The sequence below is a fragment of the Somniosus microcephalus genome, chromosome 11 (assembly GCF_052327205.1).
Source record: "Somniosus microcephalus isolate GS21.2 chromosome 11, FLI_Smic_1.0, whole genome shotgun sequence".
NCBI classification, from domain to species: Eukaryota; Metazoa; Chordata; class Chondrichthyes; order Squaliformes; family Somniosidae; genus Somniosus; species Somniosus microcephalus.
This window is the reverse complement of record NC_140997.1, coordinates 227,992,305-228,015,347: the sequence shown is the minus strand read 5'-3', so window position 1 is coordinate 228,015,347 and position 23,043 is coordinate 227,992,305. Positions and strand designations below refer to the sequence as shown.

The following is a 23,043-nucleotide window of genomic DNA, read 5'->3' as shown; positions in this document are numbered from 1 at the left end:
GCATGCTCTGTTCTTTGCTAATAAAAGCCTGTTAATTAACTCTCTGTCTTTTATGAGGAATTGATAGTGTATCACGGAAGTTCTTAAAGAACAATGGTGTTAAGCATTACACATCTGCCCCATATCATCCAGCCACTAATGGATTGGCCGAGAGGTTTGTCCAAACATTCAAGAAGGCTATCAAGGCAATGTGTAATGAAGATATACCCCTACAACACAAGGTGGACAACTTCTTGTTTGCCTACCGGAATGCGACACATGCGGTTACCAACCAAACTCCAGCCATGATGTTCTTCAATCGAAGACTACGATGCCGCTTGGATTTGGTTAAGCCAAACGTCCGAAGAGATGTGGAGAACAGGCAGTTTCAGAATATGAATGAAAGGCCGACCAGGAGTTTTAAGATAGGTCAACCAGTTTTGGCCCGGGACTAACGCACTGAGAAATGGCAGCCAGGAACGATTTGTACACGACAAGGACCTCTCATGTATACCGTGGACGTTGGGGAGAGCATTGTAAGACGCCATGCTGACCAGATTCTAGAGTCACTGGAAAACGTCAACTCCACACCACGATCTGATACACCTGGTAATGAAATCGACGTTCCAATTGCAGCTACCGCAGAACCGGTAATATTGGAAGCAGATGAACCAAACAACGACATTGATCCCGACTCAACATTGCCAGAAGAACCTGATACCCCAAAGAGGCGTTATCCAGACAGAATCAGGAAGCCTCCTCAAAGACTGAATTTATAATTGCTTAAACTTAACCAATGTATCTAGCAACAGTAATTCTGATTGTAATTAGTTATCATTTAGTTGTTAAATGAATGTTATGTACTGTTTATCTAAAAGGGGAGTAATTGTTGTGTATGTACCTTTAAGAGAATAACTGGTCTCAGACTGCAGTACCGGCAGTGACCACCCCTGTATAAAAGGCGTTAGTGAGCCTCTGTTGTTTCAGTTTCACTATTGACTTCCATCAGTAAAGACTTATTTTGTTCCACTCCTGCTGTCCGTGTCTCAATCATTCACGGACGTAATATTAACTTTGCTTTTCTCTCCACATTTGCTGCCTGGCCTGCTGAGTATTTCCAGCATTTTCTGTTGTTATTTCAGATTTCCAGCATCCGCAGTATTTTGCTATTGTATGAATGTTTTAATGAGGCTGGCAGCCTCTGATTTAACCTGCTTTGCAGGTTTAAACCGGACCGGACGGGTTTCCCAGGCCTCGGAAAACCCAACAGCTGAAGGGAGGCGAGGTCAGCTTCGGGGAGAAGGTAAGCACTTTCCCCCCGGCCCCCCAAGTTCCGCCCCCATCAGACCTCCCCCATAAGTACTGAGAGGGTGCTGCATGTCTGCTCTTTTAGGTGGACATAAAAGATCCCATGGCATTATTTTGAAGACGGGCAGGGGAGTTCTCCCCGGTGACCTATCCAATATTTATCCCTCAATCAACATTAGTAAAAAACAGATTACCTGGTCACTCCCTCAGTACTGCACTGGAGTGTCAGCCTAGATTTTAGTGCTCAAGTCTCTGGAGTGGGACTTGAACCCGCAACCCTGTTCCTGGGACTAGGGACAGGGTCACTGGCAAGGCTTGGAAACTAAGCAGAGCCAGGCCTGGTTAGTACCTAGAGAGGTGACCATCAGGGAAGACCAGGTACAGAAGGAGCCCTGAGGAGGGGTGGTTGGTGGAAAGGTCACGGGAGGGGTGGCTGGTGAGCAGGCCTGGGCGTTGGGCTGAAGATTGTCAGACAGGAGGAATGGTGGAAATGGATTGGCAGCGTGCACAGACGCAGCGGCTTTGCTTCTCCCAGGACGGTGCTATTTACATTTAATGTTATTTGTACTGGACTCATGGGAGCTTGCAAGATCACATTTCATTGTTCATGTACTTGTGCCTTGTGCATTGTACAATGACAATAAAGTTGAATTATTATTATTATTATAACCTTCTGATTTGAGGATTGGTTAACGGACAGAAAAAAGAAAGTAGGAATAAACGGGTCATTTTCGGGTTGGCAGGCCTAGTGGGGTACCGCAAAGCCTCAGCTATTCACAATCTATATCAATGATTTGGATGAGGGGACCAAATGTAATATATCCAAGTTTGCTGATGATACAAAGCTGGGTGGGTATGTAAGTTGTGAGGAGGATGCAAGGAGGCTTCAAGGGGTTAGAGACAGGCTAAGTGAGTGGGCAAGAACATGGCAAATGGAATAAAATGTGGAAAAATGTGAAGGTATCCACTTTAGTAGGAAAAATAGAAAAGCAGAGTATTTTTTAAATAGCGAGAGATTGGGAAATGTTAGTGCTCAGAAGGACCTGGATGCCCTTGTACACAAATCACTGAAAGTTAACATGCAGGGACAGCAAGCAATTAGGAAAGAAAATGGTATGCTGGCCTTTATTACAAGAGGATTTAAGTATGAGTAAAGACGTCTTACTGCAATTATATAGGGCCCTGGTGAGACCACACCTGGAGTATTGTATACAGTTTTGGTCTTCTTACCTAAGGAAGGATATACTTGCCATAGAGGGAGTGCAACAAAGGTTCACCAGACTGGTTCCTGGGATGGGGGGATTGTCCTATGAGGAGAGATTGAGTAGACTAGGCCTATATTCTCTAGAGTTTAGAAGAATGAGGGGTGATCTCATTGAAACATACAACATTCTTACAGGGCTTGACAGGGTAGATGCAGGGAGAATGTTTCCCCCTGGCTGGGGAGTCTAGAACCAGGGGTCACAGTTTCAGAATAAGGGGTCGGCCATTTAGGACTGAGATGAGGAGAAATTTCTTCACTCAGATGGTGGTGAATCTTTGGAATTCTCTACCCCAGAGGGCTGTGGAGGCTCAGTCGTTGAGTATATTCAAGACAGAGATCGATAGATTTTTTGGATATTAAGGGAATCAAGGGATATGGGGATAGTGCGGGGAAGTAGAGTTGAGGTCGAAGATCAGCCCATGATCGTATTGAATGGCGGAGCAGGCTTGAAGGGCCGAATGACCTACTCCTGCTCCTATTTCTTTTGTTCTTATCACATTGCTGTTTGTGGGCGCTTGCTGTGCACAAATTGGCTGCTGTGTTTCCTACATTACAACAGTGACTACACTTCAAAAAGTACATCATTGGCTGTAAAGCACTTTGGAACGTCCTGAGGTCATGAAAGGCGCTATATAAATGTAAGTCTTTCTTTCTTTCTCTAATACTCTGCAGAATCAGTAGCCAACACCCTAAGCATTACTTCATGAAAGTGCCAGATCAGGGGAAAGGGTTCCAGTAACAGAACCATCCATTGATAATATAGGATATTAACATGAAGTAAAATACTAAAAATCTCTTGCTAAAACAGTCAGTATTCCGCGACATGAGTAGGAGTGAGTAGGGCGCTGCTCCAATTTTAACAGCCCCACCACACGCCCCGTTCGTGTTGGGGGCGGGTTAACATTGGGCCTCGTAGTTATAAAGAGAGTTTGAAAGACAGGAATTTGAGTATAGAAGATTGAGAGGTGGTCTAATTCAGGTGCTTAAAATGATAAAGGGATTTGATAGGGTGGATAGAGAGAAACAATTCCCTCTGGTGGGAGAGTCCAGAACAAGGGGGCATAATCTTAAAATTAGAGCCCGGCCGTTCAGGAGTAAAATCAGGAAGCACTTCTTCACACAAAAGGTAGTGGAAATCTGGAATTCTCTCTCCTGAAAGGCTGTGGATGCTGGGGGTCGATTGAAACTTTCAAGGCTAAGACTGATAGATATGAAGCAAAGGCAGGAAAATGGAGTCATGCAGATCAGCCATGATCTCATCGAATGGCGGAGCAGGCTCGAGGGGCTGAATGGCCCACTCCTGTTCCTATGTAACTACTTCCAGTGGAGCAGAGAAGGCTAAGAGCATATTTAATAGAGTTTTTTTTTTAAATTATGAAGGGGTTTGACAGAGTAAATAGGGAAAGACTATGAAATGCTTTGCCAGAGGAGTGGTTGAGGCAGAGACCATTGTATCTTTTAAAGGAAAATTGGATAAATATTTGAAGTAGAGAAAGATACACGGTCATAGGGAAGGAGCAGGAATTGATTTATCACGGAGCCAACACAAGTCCTGTTGGCTAAATGACCTCCTCCTGTGCTGTGAGCCACATGGCTCTGTGTGCCCCTGTTGTGTAGATTGCAGAAGTGGCTATTTGATATAAAACCTGCACAGGGGCCCAGTCAATGAAACGCAGTAACCTCGCGATGGTGTGAGCTGAACAGCCAAGAACGATCAATCAGCAGAAATAGATTAGTAATCTCTTGTAGAATAAGCAGAGGCAATTATTGGAAAAAAATAATTTGTCTATGATAGCCGGGTTCAGTTTGTCACGTCACTTGTATAGGCAGGCAGCTGGCTGCAAGTCCGGAGCATAGTCTATAGAAAACTCAATGAGATATAAAAAAAATCAATGCAAATTGAGGTGCGCTAAATCAATAATGGCTAAGCCGTCTAGGGAATACTGTTCAAACATAATAGGACAGTACTTTGTTTTTATGCAGGTGTTTAGCTCATACACACACAGATATTTAATGAGTCTCCGGGCCACCGATTTGTTTTATTTTCCTCTGAGTAAGGTTGCTGAAATTTGCATCGTTCTTTGTCATATCAATTTTTGAAATTAGCAGCGAGGGAGAGGTGCTTTCTATATGATGCACACTGAGCACTGGTTTCTATAAGTAACCAAAGCATGGTCCATTCGGAGAGAGCGTTGCAGTGCACATCCGGCTGATGGGTCCATTTGCTGCCCCTCAGCAAGAAAAACGGATCATTACTAAGAAAGATTCAGGTGGATGGGCCTTTAGGTAGTGCACGCACAGTGGTGAAGAAAAGAAGTCTACTCCACCCGGCAATGCAACCCATTCCTTGCACCACCACCACCCACACACACCCCTCCCCACCCCACCCTATAACTGGTAAAGAAAGAAAAAGGGAAGAGGACTAAGCAGAAAGCTCTTTCAGAGAGATGGCATGGGCAGGATGGGCTGAATGGCCTCCTTCTCTGCTATGTGTACAGTTTTCAGCATGCTTCCTTCTTTGCACTCAAAGTTTCAGAAGGTTGCAGAATTACTATTTTCCACATGCTTGCGTTCTCCATTAGAGGTTACTGGTTATTGACTTAAGAGTGGAACACTGAACTATTTTACCCTACCTTAGCCAGGGTAGACTAAGGCCACTATCATTGGAAAGTGTGCGCATGTCAGCTTTGGGCAGGATCAAGTTTGGCTGTGAGGCTCTTCCTAGTTGAATGGTGCTCAGGCTTACGCAGATAAAGTGGGCGAGGTACAGAGGGCTGCCAGCATCAGTGGAGCCCAGACCCTAATGAAAGTCAGCACCTTCAGGATAGGAGGGGAGAGACGGGAGCAAACATCTAGTCTCTTGCTTTGGTAATCTGAGGTATGTTGGGAAAAACAGGCAGTGAATTTGATTATTTGATTGGAGAAGAGTGAGAACTCTCAAGAAAGCTGATAGAAACATAGAAACATAGAAACATAGAAGACAGGAGCAGGAGTAGGCCATTCGGCCCCTCGAGCCTGCTCCGCCATTCAATGCGATCATGGCTGATCATCCAAATTCAGTACCCGGTCCCTGCTTTCTCCCCATACCCCTTGATCCCTTTAGCCTTAAGAAATATATCCAACTCCTTCTTAAATATATTTAATGTATTGGCCTCGACTGCCTTATGTGGTAGAGAATTCCACAGGTTCACCACTCTCTGGGTGAAGAAATTTCTCCTCATTTCTGTCCTAAATGGCCTACCCCTTATCCTTAGACTGTGACCCCTGGTTCTGCACTCCCCGACCATCAGGAACATCCTTCCAGCATCTAGTCTGTCCAGTCCTGTCAGAATTTTATAAATTTCAATGAAATCCCCTCTCATTCTTCTAAACTCCAGCGAGTACAAGCCCAATTGACCCAATCTCTCCTCATACGTCATTCCTGCCATCCCAGGTATCAGCCTGGTGAATCTTCGTTGAACTCCTTCCATGGCAAGAACATCCTTCCTCAGATAAGGCGACCAAAACTGCACACAATACTCAAGATGTGGTCTCACCAAGGCCCTGTATAACTGCAGCAAGACATCCTTGTACCTGTACTCAAACCCTCTCGCTATGAAGGCCAACATGCCATTTGCCTTCTTAACCGCCTGCTGCACCTGCATGCTTACCTTCAGCGACTGGTGCACAAGGACACCCAGGTCTCGTTGCACTTCCCCTTCTCCCAATCTATTGCCATTCAGATAATAATCTGCCTTCCTGTTTTTGCCACCAAAGTGGATAACCTCGCATTTATCCACGTTATATTGCATCTGCCATGCTTTTGCCCAATCACCCAACCTGTCCAAATCATACTGGAGTTTCTTGGCATCCTCCTCACAGCACACACGCCCACCCAGCTTTGTGTCGTCTGCAAATTTGGAGATATTACATCCCTAAATAGCATTATGATCAATGTCAATATTCTATGAAGGTTATAAACTCTATGATTAATTGATTGCTTATTTGGCAAGCTGCAGAGAAAGTCCATTTCTTGTTTCTGGCTACAGTCCAAAGATATCAAGACCATTGGACTGGATGAGGTTGTCTTACCCCATGCCAACGTCAATCTATAGCAGAGAGATGGGGTCTGAGGCATCAGTCCACTACAAGACCAAAACAAATAGGCCTCTATGTTTAAGCCATGATCAATCTTTAAAAATTTCTCTGTGGAAAGCCAATGATTACATGCACTATTTCTGTGGAAGCCTCTGTCATATAGTGTCATCACCTCGAACTCTTGCTGTGTATACATAAGCTTAAAACATAGTGTGAACCATTTGCTGAGCCAAGGTTGCATCATATGACATCTATCCTCTATAAGCTTCCTTGATGGATTACTGGGTAAATACACTGTTACGATTCAGGCTCCCTCCCTATTTTCTTTACTCATGTTCACATAAAATTGCAGGTTCTGTAGGTGGCTCCCTAGGAACCAAAATTTACAATCTGCGAGCATGTGGTGAAGGAGAGAGCCAAGCCTCAGGGTTAATAACCTGCCCTTCTACAGTAAAACTGCTACTGGATAGTGCATTTATTCCTACAAAGTCACACATCATTTCAAAGGACAGAAGCTATCAGCTACATATGATACTTTTTGTAACGTGTACCTTCACGTATGGTACTGAGCCAACCTGAGCAGGAATCATCCAGGCTCAATCTATGAACTGTGCTGAGTTAGCTGATCTGAGCAGGATTGACAGGGTAGATGCTGAGAGGTTGTTTCCCCTGGCTGGAGAGTCTAGAATTAGGGGGCATAGTCTCAGGATAAGGGGTCGGCCATTTAAGACTGAGATGAGGAGGAATTTCTTTACTCAGGAGGTTTGTGAATCTTTGGAATTCTCTACCCCCAAAGGGCTGTGGATGCTGAATCGTTGAGTAAATTAAAGACTGAGATCGATAGATTTTTGGACTCTAGGGGAATCAAGGGATATGGAGAGCGAGCAGGAAAGTGGAGTTGAGGTCGAAGATCAGCCATGATCTTATTGAATGGCAGAGCAGGCTCGAGGGGCCGTATGGCCAACTCCTGCTCCAAATTCTTATGTTCTTATCTCAGCCAGTATGGTAGTAAAGTAGTAGAAACAAAAGCAAAGATGTCCAAAATGTGGTTAGCTGTTGAGAGGTACGGTTAGGGATGTAGAGGGTCGTGAGTCAATAGGGTGAATGGCCTCCCCTTGTCTTTCACTTTTTTTAAGGATGCTACAATTGGAGTCTAGGACCTTGAATTATAAAAAAGTTATCCAGGGTCTTTCACTGTCCATCACCATCTAGTGCACCCTGCTGGAAACTGTATGTACGTGGATGTTGGGAAGAACAGGATCTGTATTACTTGTGCTGTCTCTCCACCCAGCCCCCGCTTCCCCCCATGATTAAATAGCTTGCTAAAATTGCCCAGGCTCCTACAACAGCAATGTGAATTTCTGTAGTGCTCCTCAGATAAACAAAAGCATCTCAGAACACGTTACAGGGCAGAGGGAATACGTAAAAACTGAACCAAAGAGGTGTGAAGACACCGTCAAAGAGGACTTTTAGGTGACTTTAGAAAGCCAGAGGGTGGTGGAGGAATTTAGGGTGCCGTTACAAGAGGGCAGAGCAGTAGAGGCCAGCAATGCTGTAGCAGAGAATAAGTGAGAAACGGATGAAAAATGGGCACCTTAGCGAGGTCCACTGTCATGCTTGTGAAACTGTGCTCCAGAAAAGGGAGGAAGCTGGGGAAACAGTTGACTTTAGTTACAACCTTTTGTAAATTTGCCTAATACCTTATTTTTTATTATTTCATGGGATGTGGGCGTCGCTAGCAAGGCCAACATTTATTGCCCATCCCTTATTGCCCTTGAGAAGGTGGCGAGCTGCCTTCTTGAACCGCTGCACTCCTTGTGGTGAAGGTCATATTAGTTTCTTGCAACAGTTTGGTACAACTGAATGGCTTGCTAGGCCATTTCAGAGGGCAGGTAAGAGTCAACCACATTTCTGTGGGTCTGGAGTGACATATAGGCCAGACCGGGTAAGGACAGCAGATTTCCTTCCCTAAAGGACATTAGTGAACCAGATGGGTTTTTAACGACAATCCGGTAGTTTCATGGTCACCATTACTGATACTAGCTTTTATTACAGATTTTTAAAAATTTCATTAACTGAATTTAAATTGCCCAGCTGCCATGGTGGGATTTGAACTATAAATTCGGTTGGTTTGCGCTTCCCGCTAGTGCCTTAAGAGGGTGTTAATGGGGCGCAAAGCAACTAGCACCCAGTCGCGGCGATGTTTGCGCCACTCACAAAATTGACCTGACATTTTGCGGCGGTGCTAAACACTACCACCACGATCTCCTGCGCCCACAGATCGTGATGTCAGTCGAGCGTGCAATGCCCCGGTAGCGCCCCAGACCGGATATTGAGTTGCGCCCCCTGCCTTACCGCCTGCCGCTAGCAACAACAGGTTGAGGGGAGCGTTTTGCAGTCGGGAAGGGACTGGGGGAGCGCTATTTAAAGGCGGCCACTTCCTGCCTTTTTTTGTCGGCGACATTTTTGCACCACGCATTCTGAGTGAGAGACTTCTGGAGATATTCAATGCTGCGTGAAGGAGTTTTGGGTACTGAGCAGCACTTTGCAGGTTCATTTTGATTTGACCTTCCTTGCATCGATTTAGAAGAGACTATGGGGGCTGCACTCTGAGCTCTTTCCCTGGGCCTCGCCATTGTTCTTTCCAGCAGATTTGATGTACAGGTCTCTCCAGGCCGAGATTCAAGGCTGCAATGAGCAGGGTGTGGATGGAGAGCAAGATCGACCCTCCCCTCTAAGAACTGGCTGGTGCCAGTGTGTCTGTGTTCCATTGCTGACTGACATCACCTGAGCTTCGCCAGCGCTCTGAGGTAGCGCCTCGCTCCTCGGCGTTAAATTCCTATGTCTTCATTCAGCTGGTACGACAGAGAAGCTCCTCTGCTCTAACCAACAAATTGCCATAGATTTTGATGTTTAACCACAAACAATAATATAAAATCGAGTATTATATTAGAATAAGAATATATGATTTTAAAATGGGGGATGAGTTATGTTTGCACACCCTGGTTCAATTATCCCCCCACTCTTAAATCCTGCTTCACCCCAATTGAGTAGTACAGGAAACTCTTTGGTATCCGGCACCGACGGGACCAGGATGGTGCCGGTTGATTAAAAATTCTGGATGACGGGAGAGGGTTATCTACCGAGGCTATTTTTAACAAACAAAAATTAAAAAATCAAGAAATGTGCAGTAGACAGTAATTGGGTACTCACCTACAGAATGTTGTGTTAAATGGATGGTGGAAGATGCTTGATTAAGTACAGTACTGCCAGTTGAGGGTAATGCAATGCAATGACTACCAGCAGCGTGGGAGACACGCAGTACCCCTGTAAAATGGCGGATCGGAAGAGACTACCGGCAGCGCGGGAGAGTCAGACTCCTGTTATTGAGGTGTTCCGACTTCCAACAGCGCCAAGAAGCCGAGTAGTGGCAGTTTGGAGAACTACCCCCACTGACTAACTCGGCCACCGCAGGAGACTCGGACTCGGCAACATTTCCGGTTATTGAGGTGTTGTTTTCAGAGTGAGAATTTTGCCGGTTAATAGAGAATTCCGGATATTTAGGTGCCGTTTAAATGAGAGTTTCCTGTAATATATTAAAAGTCTTGCACGGAGCAGGCATTTCCTGTAAGTGTCACACTTACTTCCTGTAACATGTTCACCATCACACTTAACCTCTTCACCAATTGCTATAAAGCAGCATTATCCTCCAACTCAGCAGGAGCACTGCCAGGGCAGAGCTGCTGGTACAAATAAACATTTTGACATACAAATCGTGTCTTCCAGTTTTATATACACAAGGGAAAGGTACGTACCATGTCGTGAGGCACATCTGGTGCTTGAAACATGCAAGGCTGTATTGTGGGATCGGACTAGGCATCAAAATGCTGGGATAAAGGAAATTGAATATTAAACCGTGTCTCAGACAACTGGCATTTGGGTTCACTAAAGTTTCCATTAAAGATTTTCGCACATCTCATGACCGGTATAATTCGCAGGTTCAGTAATTGCAATTCATGAGTTCAGACAATAGCCTTTTTCGAGCTGGTAAGATAGCCTGGGGTTACGGGAATAGCTTTGCAAGATCACTGCACGTAGAACAGCAAATACAATTCTTGACAAGAACTAAAGAAAACAATTGTTCAGGAATTCCAAATCAACTTTACAACACAGTACTTTTTATCTGACATTTAAATGTGATATTAACTGATAGCGTAAACCCTGATTAATTTTGCAGGTCATTTCCTCTCATTTTATGCCCATCTTTTTTCATGCTGTCAGTATTGTTTGTACAAACGTGGGTGATTGTATAGGGCACGTAATTGAGTCAGTGACAGAAAACAATGTCTCCACAGCATTACTTATTGCCTTGAGTTGTCAATCCTGTGGGATTGTTATTGGATAAATAAACTAGCGTGCCTTTTCAGCATATATTTTTCTCTTAATAACAGAAAGAATGTCTCTGCTCTTTCATGTAACTTCTTGTGCATGTGTTGTTGCCAAGAAATACCATCTCCGGCAGGAATTGAACTTGCAACCCTTTATGTACGCATAGCAAGCTTACAGTAAGTTGTTTAGACCTTAGGCTATCAATAGCAACTGCAAGATGGCTGCTCCTTTATTACCAGATAATAAAAGAAAGACTTGCATAGGATTACATAGGACATACAGCAAAGAAACAGGCCATTTGGCCCAACCAGGCTATGCCGGTGTTTATGCTCCACTCCAGCCTCTTCCCATCTTTCCTCATCTAACCCTATCAGCATAACCCTCTATTCCCTTCTCCCTCATATGCTTATCTAACCACCCCTTAAATGCATCTATACTATTCGCTTCAACCACTCCCTGTGGTAGCGAGTTCCACATTCTCACCACTCTCTGGGTAAAGAAGTTTCTTCTGAATTCCCTATTTGATTTCTTGGTGACTATCTTATATTGATGGCCTCCAGTTTTGCTCTTCCCCACAAGTGGAAACACTCTCTCTGTATCCACTCTATCAAAACCTTTCATGATTTTAAAGACCTCTATCAGGTCACCCCTCAGCCTTCTCTTTTCAAGAGAAAAGAGACCCAGCCTGTTCATCCTTTCCTGATAGGTGTACCGTCGCATTTCTCGTATCATCCTTGTAAATGTTCACTGCACCCTCTCCAGTGCCTCTATATCCTTTTTATAATATGGCGACCAGAATTGCACACAGTACTCCTAGTGTGGTCTAACCAAGGTTCGATACAGGTTTAGCATAACTTCACTACTTTTCAATTCTATCCCTCTAAAAATAAACCCTAGCGCTTGGTTTGCATTTTTTATGGCCTCTCTAACCTGTGTTGCTACTTTTAGTGATTTGTGTATTTGTACTCCGAGATCCCTTTGCTCCTCTACCCCATTTAGATTCTTACTTTCCAAGTAATATGTGACCTCCCTATTTTTCTTACCAAAATGTAATACCTCACATTTACCTGTGTTGAATTTCATTTGCCAATTATATGCCTATTCTGCAAGTTTATTAATGTCCTCTTGTAATTTGTTGCAGTCCTCTTCAGCATTGGCTTCCCCCCCGCCCCCCCGCAATTTAGTGTCGTCCACAAATTTAGAAATTGTGTTTTTGATTCCAAAATCTAAATCATTAATATAAATTGTGAACAACTGTGGTCCCAGCACTGATTCTTGTGGAATACCACTTCCCACCTTCAGCCACTCTGAATAACTACCCTTTGCCCCTACTCTCTGCTTTCTGTCTTGAAGCCAGCTAGCTGTGCATTCTGCTACTTGTCCCCTGACTCTGCATTCCCTTACCTTATTCATTAGATTATTATGTGGTATTTTATCGAAGGCCTTTTGAAAATCTAGATAAATTACATCTACTGCATTACCCTTGTCTACTCTTTCTGTTACCTCTTCACCTCTTCAAAAAATTCAATTAGGTTCGTCAAGCAAGAATTTCCCTTTTGAAATCCATGCTATTTATTATTATATTTTTTGTTTCGAGATGTTATTCTATTTTCTCCTTTAGTAGGGATTCCATTATTTTTCTTACCACTGATGTTAAGCTGACTGGCCTATAGTTACCAGGCCATGTTCTATCTCCCTTCTTAAATAAACGTATTACATTAGCTATCTGCCAGTCCTCTGGCACTATACCTTTTTCTAATGAATTACTAAATATATGTAATAATGCTTCTGCTATTTCTTCCCTAGATTCTTTTATAATGTGCAGATATAATTCGTCCGGACCAGGGGTTTTATCGCCTTTTGAGCTTCATTAGGTTATTTAGTATCTTCTCATTTTATTTTAAATGCAGTTATTTCATTTCTAATCTCATCATCTGATGTCATCTCCACCTGTTCTATCTCCCTGGTAAATACTGAAGCAAAGTCATTATTTAATGGCCAAGAAATTCGGGTCTCCACGGGTGAGTACGCATGGGGTACTCACCCGTAAGCCCAATGGAAGTGCCGGTTACATGCATGCACTGCGCATGCGTGGGAAACCGGCACTTCCGTTCCCCTGAAAGAAGGGGTTCAGAGGAGGAACGCGTGCGCAGGTGAGGCAGCGCGTGTACATTGAACTTATGTTTTTTTTGCAGGTTTTCCCGGGAGGGTAAGTCTCCAGGAGTTACACTTTTAAAAAGCAGGCACAAGGCCTGCTTTTTACAAGGTAAGTGGTGAATTAATTAAAATTAAAACATTTTTTCCACAGGTTTATTATTTTTAAATACTTTAAAGAAAGGTAAGTTTATTTTAGCCCTGTTAGAAAATGTAATTAATTTTTTCAAAAATTTAAATTATTGTTTAAAATAGTTATTTCATCTAATTTATAGTTTATTTTAAAAATGTGATGTTTTTTAAAAATTTATTTGAGGTTTTAGTGATGTTTTGGGGCTTATAGTATTTATAGGTTTGACAGGTCTTCCTGTCAAACTTATGAATGAAGCATTCCCTGCTACCATTGGCTCTCCATGGCCCACGTGATCCCAGGGGACGCATCGAACTAACTGCGCCCCTGGGATATGCAAGCACTGCGCGCCGGCAGTTGGAGGAGGCCCAGGATCGGAATCCCACGCGGGCCCACAGCTCAACGGCCGGCACGGTAGATAAGTGCACGTCGGGGGCTTGCACCCGCGGGAAGCCCCCGACCCAAATTTCTGGGCCAATATCTCTGCCATCTCTCTATTACTGGCTGTGATATTATTCTCTCCATCCCTTAGTGGCCCTATCCCCATCCCGACCTTCCTTTTTTTATTACTGTGCCTGTAAAATATTTTACTATTTTGTTTTATGTTCCTTGATAATTTAATTTCATAGTTCCTCTTTGCCTTCCTAATTGTTTTTTTGACTTCTCTCCTAATCCCTTAATATTCTCCCTTATCCCTGCTGTCCATGAACTTAATGTATGCCTCTTTTCTTACCCTCAATTTTTCCCTTATGGATTTATTAACCCACGGTGTCTCATTAGTGTTTATCTTGTTATTGTTTATTCGCAGTATATATTGTTCCTGTACTCTGTTGAACACCGTTTTAAATGTTTCCCATTGCTGTTCTATGACACTGTTTGCCAATACTGTTGTCCATTTTATTTTCCCAAGTGCTATTCTCAACCCCTCAAAATCAGCTTTTCTCCAATCTATTGCCCTGGTCTTTGTCATACCTATGTCCTTCTCAATTATTATCTTAATGTGTATTATATGATGGTCACTATTGCCTAGATGTTCCCCTACTTTTACTTCTCTTATCTGCTCTGGTTCATTCTCCATTACTAGATCCAATAACGAATCCTCCCTTGTTGGGCTTCTTACATACTGGGTTAGAAAGGAGTCCTGTACACATTGTAGGAACTCCATTTCCTTATCCCCTTTACCTACCTCTTCTGTCCAATTAATATCTGGGTAGTTGAAATCCCCCATGATTATTATTTTGTTTTTTACTCATTTCCCTAATTTGTTTGCACATTTCTTCCTCCACCTCCCTTCCACTATTAGGTGGTCTGTAGACTACACCTATTAGTGTAATGAATGCTTTATTATCTTTTATCTATATCCACATGAATTCTATTTTTGTCTTGCTGATAGCTGTCACTTTTTTCTACTGCCATTATGTTATCCTTAATAAGTACAGCTACTCCACCTCCCCTTTTCCCCTCTCTATCTTTTCCAAATATATTATACCCTGCAATGTTTAATTCCCAGTCCTCATTTTTCTGTAGCCATGTCTCAGTAATCCCTACTATGTCTGGTTCCTCACAACGCATGATTGCCTCCAGCTCCCCTGTTTTATTACGGACACTGTGTGAATTGCTGTACAGACAGATTAATTCATTTTTAATAGCAGTTCCTCTCACTTTGTTTTTAACCATCTTTTTAAACTCCTGTTCTGTAACTCTATTTATTCCCTGGCCATCAATGTCCTCCCTTACTTTACTCTTTTCTATGATCTCCTTTCCTGTTTTGTTTATATTTAAGCTGGTTTCATTTCTTGTAGACCCCCCCCCGCCCGTCTTACTAGTTAAAAGCCTTTGCATTTATATAGCGCCTTTCACAACCTCAGGGCATCCCAAAGTGCTTCACAGCCAGAGAAGTACTTTTGAAGTGTAGTCACTGTTGTAATATAGGAAATGCAGCAGCCAATTTATGCACAGCAAGGTCCCACAAACAGCAATGGGATAATGACCAGATAATCTGCTTTTTTAGGTGTTGGTTAAGGGTTAAATATTGGCCAGGACAATGTATAATTGGAGTCTGGATGATGGAAGTTCCACTGCAGCAGTATCAATTAAAATAGAGGAAGACAAAGAACAGAGAGAGGAGTTGGAGGCTAGAGGTGAAAGAGAGATTCAACTATCAGACAACCTTTTTTCCTAAATCCAGTCCAGGAGAGAGCAAAATTTAAGTCTTGAACTTTGGGCCTATGGTTCCCAAAGCTCTCCACCACTGAGGCTTTCCTTAGCTCATGTCTGGGTCTGTTGTAGACTCATTGATAGAGATTGATTGCTATGATTAGTCAACAACTCCATTATCGTTGTATCATGCAACTATCAGATGGTAGAAGGCGAACTAGATGGACCTTGATCTTTTTTCATCCAGCAATTCCTATGACAGACCCGTTCAGAGTTGTTGAGGGGAATAGAAGGGTTTCACTATAAGAAGAAACCGAGTGACTTGGAGGCAGCTTGAGAAATTGAGGAGATGGGGAAGTTCCATTAGAGGCCATAGGACATAGTGAAGTCAAAGATGTCAATAGATGAAGAGTGAAGGGTATCAATGGTAGGAGATGGAAGCTGTTGGCTAGATTTGTGAGAAATATGATGAAACTGTGGGCCCAAAAATATGTGGGCGGGTGCAACTTAGCACCCTGGCTTGACCCAGCTTCAGTTACCGTGACTCCTGCTTAAAAACGTTTGTGGGTGGAAGATAGACGAGGATACGATTGGGGTTGGGTATGATTCCTTCCTCCTCCTTGGTCGAATAGCCTACATGCACCTATTTAGGCTTGCACATGAAGAGTGACCACACGGGCACGGCATGGTATGGTGGGCAGTACCTGTAAAACTGTACCCCAGCATGAGTCAGTGCCTCCAGAAAAGGAGAGAAGGAAAAGGACTTAAAGTTGGATGAATGTAACTCCCAGCAAAAGTGTTGGGTTTTGGAAGATGGTGGACTGATGGAGAGGTAGCCACTGTTTTATTTATAAGGGAGCAGTGGCAGCTCAGAGGCCATTAGACCTGTGAGGAGCCTATTAACAATGACATTTTCACTGCCGCAAGTATGTGCTTCAGTTTCTGCGCCTTCGGTCCCACGTACGGGTAGCTTTGAAATCCCCTTTTGGACGTTACTTGTTGGGTCTGATGAATACTGGTCTTGTAAAAAGTTCTGCAGAAGTACAGAAGTCATTATTTCATTGTTTCCCAGTAAAAAAATTGTCAAATTGTTTGGTAAATGTCCTGTTTTAGCAATATATATGGCACCATTGATTTTATTTTTCCATTGCCACATGTACTGATTGGCTCCCTGACAGCTAGGGAACTGTAACTGTCGTCGTTGGGAGGATGACTGTTGCATGTCTGGCATACAGATTAGCATTTTCCCAGCTGATTTCCCAATGGTAGCGTGACAGCGTATGTCTGACATCAAATTACTGTTGGGTGAACATAAACAAGAAGGCATTCTTGCAATAGCCACTGTCGCTTCACAAAGAGGTGTTAGATAGCAATCAAGGATTGGAACTGTGACTGCATGTTTCCCTGTCCCCCTTGCAGTCAAAGGACGCCAATCGCGGAGCCCAGCTGCTCTACCAACTCTGAGCCGCTAACACGGCACACACCAAAATCCAATCTGGAACCTTTACACCCAACATAGAAATAGGAGTAACAGCAGAAAACGCTGGAAAAACTCAGCAGGCCAGGGCAGCATCCGTGGCGAGAGAAACGGAGTTAACGTTTCAGGTTTAAACGATCGATCAGCCTCCTGAGAGCGGATTGGTTGCCCGCCCCTCAGCCCGCCTCCGTTAAAACCGGACGTTGGCGGTTTAAGGCAGCTTTGGGATCCTGTTTCAGATTTTCAACATTTTAACCTCCCACCCGAAACAAACCCACCTGTTTTTGGGGGGCATTAAAATTGCCCCAGTGGGTCCCAGCCCAACCCAGCACATTAATAATGATGATTCTGCACCTAAAAGTTACAAACAGGGGCTGTTAGAATTGAATTTGTGTTCAGAAGCAAAGATTAAAAGGGGATATGAATGAGGTCGCTAAATGTACACAACACCAGCAAGTTATAGCAGATATAAGCATTATTTCAATTAAACTGGATGAATGCATTTCAGATTGGACAACACTAGTTCGGCCCCAGCTGGAGTATTGTGTCCAGTTCTGGGCACCACACTTTAGGAAGGACGTGAAGGCTTTGGAGAGGGTACAGAAGAGATTTACTAGAATGATTCCAGGGATGAGGGACTACAGTTTTACGTGGATAGACTGGAGAAGTTGGGGTTGTTCTCCTTGGAGCAGAGAAGGCTAAGAGGAGATTTGATAGAGGTGTTTAAAATCATGAAGGATTTAGATAGAGTCAATAAAGAGAAGCAGTTTTCAATGGCTGAAGGGTCGATAAGAGTGGGATTAACCTTGATTGCTCTTCGAAAGAGCCGGCACAGACTCGATGGGCCGAATGGCCTCCTTCTGTGCTGTAATATTCTATTATTCTACGAAATGCTGGGCTTTTTCCTAACACTCGGAATTGCTAAGTCACACACAGCTTCAACCCGAGTGGGTTAAGAGGCTACTTAACTTTAAAAAAAAACCTAAGTGGCAAGGGCAAAATCCTAACTATTTAGCTATAAATAAGTAGCCACTAACAGATCAAATAAAAAATCTAGGATGAATTGCTTTACACAGAGAGGGGTGAGAATGTGGAACTCACCGCAGCATGGAGTGGTTGAAGCAGAGAGCATTGACCCATTTAAGAGGAGGCTTGTTGCATATTTGAGGGACAAAGGAATAGAGGGATATGGGCGGGGGGGGCAGGTGGGAAAGGTAATTAGAGTGCGACAAGATTGGTGTGGAGTATAAACACACCAACAGACCAGTTGGGTCGAATGGTCAATTTCTGTGCTGTATGTAATATACTCGACAGTGTGAGGCAAGAGATTGAACCAGTACAGCCTCCAGCAAGGTTCGGCATTAGAAGAAACAGTGATAGTGGACGTGTGGAACAAACTTCGAGGGGAGGTAATTGATGGTTATTGGCACCTTTTGACGAGGAGCTGGCTTGCTGGCTGTTGGGATTGACAGTTATAGAGCTATTTAACAACAGTGCTTGACTTTGTTTCCAGAATAAATGGATCATTTTCAGGTTGGCAGGCTGTAACTAATGGGATGCTGCAAGGATCCGTGCTTGTAGTATATTTGGATTTCCAAAAGGCATTCGATAAGGTGCCACATAAAAGGTTGTTATGCAAAATAAGGGCCCGTGGGGTTGGGGATAATATATTAGCATAGATAGAGGATTGGTTAACGGACAGAAAACAGAGAGTAGGGATAAACGGGTCATGTTCATGATGGCAGGGTGTAACTAGTGGGGTACCGCAAGGATCAGTGTTGGGGCTTTAGCTATTTACAATCTATATTAATGACTTAGACGAAGGGACAAAGTGTAATGTATCCAAGTTTGCTGATGATACAAAGCTAGGTGGGACAGTAAGCTGTGAGGAGAACACAAAGAGCCTGCAAAGAGATATAGATAGACTAAGTGAGTGGGCAATAAGGTGACAGATGGAATATAATGTGGGGAAATGTGAGGTTATTCACATTGGTAGAATAGAAAAACAGAATATTTTTTAAATGGTGAGAAACTATTAAATATTGGTGTTCAGAGAGATTTGGGTGTCCTCGTGCAAGAAACACAGAAAGCTAGCATGCAGGTACAGCAAGCAATTAGGAAGGCAAATGGCATGTTGGCCTTTATTGCAAGCGGTTTGAAGTACAAGAGTAAAGAAGTCTTGCTACAATTGCACAGGGCTCAGGTGAGACCACACCTGGAGTACTGTGCGCAGTTTTGGTCGCCTTATCTGAGGAAGGATATACTTGCCTTGGAGGTGGTGCAACAAAGGTTCACTGGATTGATTCCTGGGATGAGAGGGTTGTCCTATGAGGAGAGATTGAGTAGATTGGGCCTATACTCTCTGGAGTTTAGAAGAATGAGAGGTGTTCTCATTGAAACATATAAGATTCTGGGGGGGATTGACAGGGTAGATGTTGAGAGGTTGTTTCCTCTGACTGGAGTGTCTAGAACTAGGGGGCATAGTCTCAGGATAAGGGGTCGGCCATTTAAGACTGAGACGAGGAGGAATTTCTTCATTCAGAGGGTCATGAATCTTTGGGATTCTCTGCCCCAGAGGGCTGTGGATGCTGAATCGTTGAGTATATTCAAGGCTGAGATAGATAGATTTTTGGACTCTGGGAGAATCATGGGATATGGAGGTCGGGAAAGTAGAGTTGAGGCTGAAGATCAGCCATGATCTTATTGAATGGTGGATCAGGCTTAAAGGGTCATCTGGCCTACTCCTGTTCCTAATTCTTATGTTCTTAAAGTAGGGGGTCAACAGGTGGTGTGGGAGGGGAGTGCACGATAGAGCAATTAGACCTGAGAAGGGGCGGAGCAGCCATAAAGGAGCACGGCCGAGGTGGCCCGACACTGGAGGAGGCGGACCTGTGTGGCAGCAGCAGCGGGACCTGAGAGGCAAAATTCAAAAGAGTGGCGTCAGAGTGAAAAAAGTGATATCGGCACTAGGGAAGGAGTTGATTGGTGAGTAGCTGATGAGTGTTTTTTCTAAAGTTTTAGAAGTTTATTTATTTTTTTTGAGCATCACCTTTTTTTGTCTGTAGCCTTTTAGGGCTGGATTTGCCAGCCCTGAGGAGGCGGATTTGATGGCGGGTCAGTTGCAAAACAACGGCGGCGGGTTCCGATCCCGCCTTCAACCCGCCTCGGCGCAACTTTCCCAAATGCGGGCCTGCAGACTCTGTTTCGGTCCCGCCTCCAAGCGGCGGGAGAGGCCCTTAAGGCACTTAACTGCTACTTAACGACCTCTATAATCCTATTTTGAGAGGCCTTTCAAAGTTTGCCACACATCCAGCGTGCTACATGTCTCTCCTGAAACACGCCAGCTAATCCTGTCGGGTTCACAAGTGGTTGGCTTCCTAACAGCTGCAGCTCCACCATAAAAACGGAGCTTTCAACAAGGATCAGTTGCAGGTGGCAGAACTTTATTTTTTCAGGTCTTGGAGAACTTTTTGCAGGTCTCCTGATTTTGGAAGTGGTGAAGCTGAGATCCATCTCCACTGTGACCTCCTGGGAAATTCCTCTCCCCACATTGACTGAGCGCTTCCTCAACTGAGGTATATACCAGCAGCATGGGAACCATTTACTTCCTTTCCTCCTGGACCTCCGATTCGGACGAAGACCAGCTGTGGCAGCAGCAGACCCCGGAACAAGAGGAGCACCAACCTGCTGCTCACCCACCTGAAGCTGCACAGGCCAGAAGGCTCCAGGGCAGTGAAGCACGTCGCTGCAGGAGATACCCCCAAAACAGGGTTTACAGACAGAGGATGAGCTACCTCAACATGACTGAGCAGCAGTGCCAAAGGAGGCTCAGACTTTTGCGAGAGGTAGTGGGTGCTGCAAAGCTGCACCAATACCTGGAGCCCAGAGGATCGGGTGGACACCCCTTACCAGTGGCCGTAAAAGTCACCACCGCACTCAACTTTGTTGCTTCAGGCTCATTCCATGGATCAACAGTAGACACCAGCGGCATCTCCCAGTCGGCCACACACACTTGCATCACGCAGGTAACCGATGCCCTCTTTGCAAAGGCACACATAGAAACATAGAAGGTAGGAGCAGGAGTAGGCCATTCGGTCCCTCGAGCCTGCTCCGCCATTTAATGAGATCATGGCTGATCATCCAAATTCAGTACCCTGTCCCTGCTTTCTCCCCATATCCCTTGATCCCCTTAGCCTTAAGAAATATATCTAACTCCTTCTTGAATATATTTAATGAATTGGCCTCAACTGCCTTCTGTGGTAGAGAATTCCACAGGTTCACCACACTCTGGGTGAAGAAATTCCTCCTCATCTCAGTCCTAAATGGCTTACCCCTTATCCTTAGACTGTGACCCCTGGTTCTGGACTCCCCCGCCATTGGGAACATCCTTCCCGCATCTAATCTGTCTAGTCCTGTTAGAATTTTATAAGTTTCAATCAGATCCCCTCTCATTCTTATAAACTCTAGCGAATACAAGCCCAATCGACCCAATCTCTCTTCATACGTCATTCCTGCCATCCCAGGTATCAGTCTGGTGAACCTTCGCTGCACTCCCTCCATGGCAAGAACATCCTTCCTCAGATAAGGCGACCAGAACTGCACACAATACTCAAGGTGTGGTCTCACCAAGGCCCTGTACAACTGCAGCAAGACATCCTTGCTCCTGTACTCGAATCCTCTCGCTATGAAGGCCAACATACCATTTGCCTTCTTAACCGCCTGTTGCACCTGCATGCTTACCTTCAGTGACTGGTGCACAAGGACACCCAGGTCTCATTGCACTTCCCCTTCTCCCAATCTATTGCCATTCAGATAATAATCTGCCTTCTTGTTTTTGCCACCAAAGTGGATAACCTCGCATTTATCCACATTATACTGCATCTGCCATGCATCTGCCCAATCACGCAACCTGTCCAAATCATACTGGAGTTTCTCTGCATCCTCCTCACAGCACACACGCCCACCCAGCTTTGTGCCATCTGCAAACTTGGAGATATTACATCTAGTTCCCTCGTCTAGATCACACAATTACATGAATTTCTCCAAGGATCAAGCAAGTATAGCTGCGTGTTCAGTTGGATTTGCAAATATGGCAGGCTTGCCAAGGGTGCAGGGCGTCGTAGACTGCACTCATGTGGCCCTTAAGGCACCTCATCACAATCCAGCTCTTTTTGTCAACTGCTTCCGGTCCCTCAACGTTCAGCTGATGTGTAACCACAAGAAGGAAATTTTGCATGTTTGCGCCAAGTACCCTGGCAGTTGCCATGACTCCTTCATCCTGCGGCAGTCTAGTGTGCCTCCACTCTTCAGTCCGCTAAACCAACTTTGCGGATGGCTACTTGGAGATAAGGGCTATCCCCTGAAGACATGGCTAATGACGCCGTTCAGGAGGCCTTCCAACGAAGCTGAGGAGCGCTACAACTCCGGCCATATTTTGACCAGATCCATTATCAAGCAGACCATCGGCTTGCTGAAGATGCGATTCAGATGCCTTGATAGATCAGGTGGAGCCCTGCAGTACTAAGCAGCCAAGGTCTCCAGAATCGTCGTGGTCTGCTGTGCACTTCACAACCTCGCACAGCATCGTGGCTTGCAGCTGCATGAGGGACAAGTGGCTCAGCGCATAGCCCCCTCAGATGAGGATGAGGAGGTGGAGGATGATGATAAGGAGGAGGAGGAGAGTGAGAATGAAGACCTTGCAGCAGCGCATCAACCAGCGGCAGCAGCATGCGAGCACATTGCTGCCTGGGATGCAAGGGATGCACTCATCTTGGCCAGATTTGCTTAGGTTGCCCAATCATTTGGCTTGCACCTTCTTACCACACCATAGACAATGGACATGAACCTGCGGCTTCCTATCACACTGACCACCATCATGACAAATCCAAGTTGCCCTCAGTCCTCAATGTGGAACCTCTATTAGCAATATGACACAGCCTAGAACTTCAACAGTTTGCCGTCACTTCACTAAAGAATGGCATTTAACAATTAAACACAACAGAATGCCCAAGTGACTACCCTTGTGACTACTTGTGCTTTATCTTCCTCTTACGCGTGCTCCTATGTAGTGCTTCCCCTGTGGCTTCAGCAGATGTGGAGGCCTCTTGC

The 23,043-nt window shown here is 44.6% G+C and overlaps 1 long non-coding RNA gene across 1 annotated transcript in view; it reads right to left on the bottom strand.

Moving 5' to 3' along the window:
• LOC147111317 (uncharacterized) overlaps positions 1 to 23,043 on the bottom strand; it is a 257,135-nt gene that overhangs the window by 171,068 nt on the left and 63,024 nt on the right. The window contains exon 2 of the long non-coding RNA XR_015080084.1: positions 10,444 to 10,515. This is a non-coding gene — a long non-coding RNA (uncharacterized LOC147111317). The remainder of the gene's footprint in view (positions 1 to 10,443; positions 10,516 to 23,043) is intronic.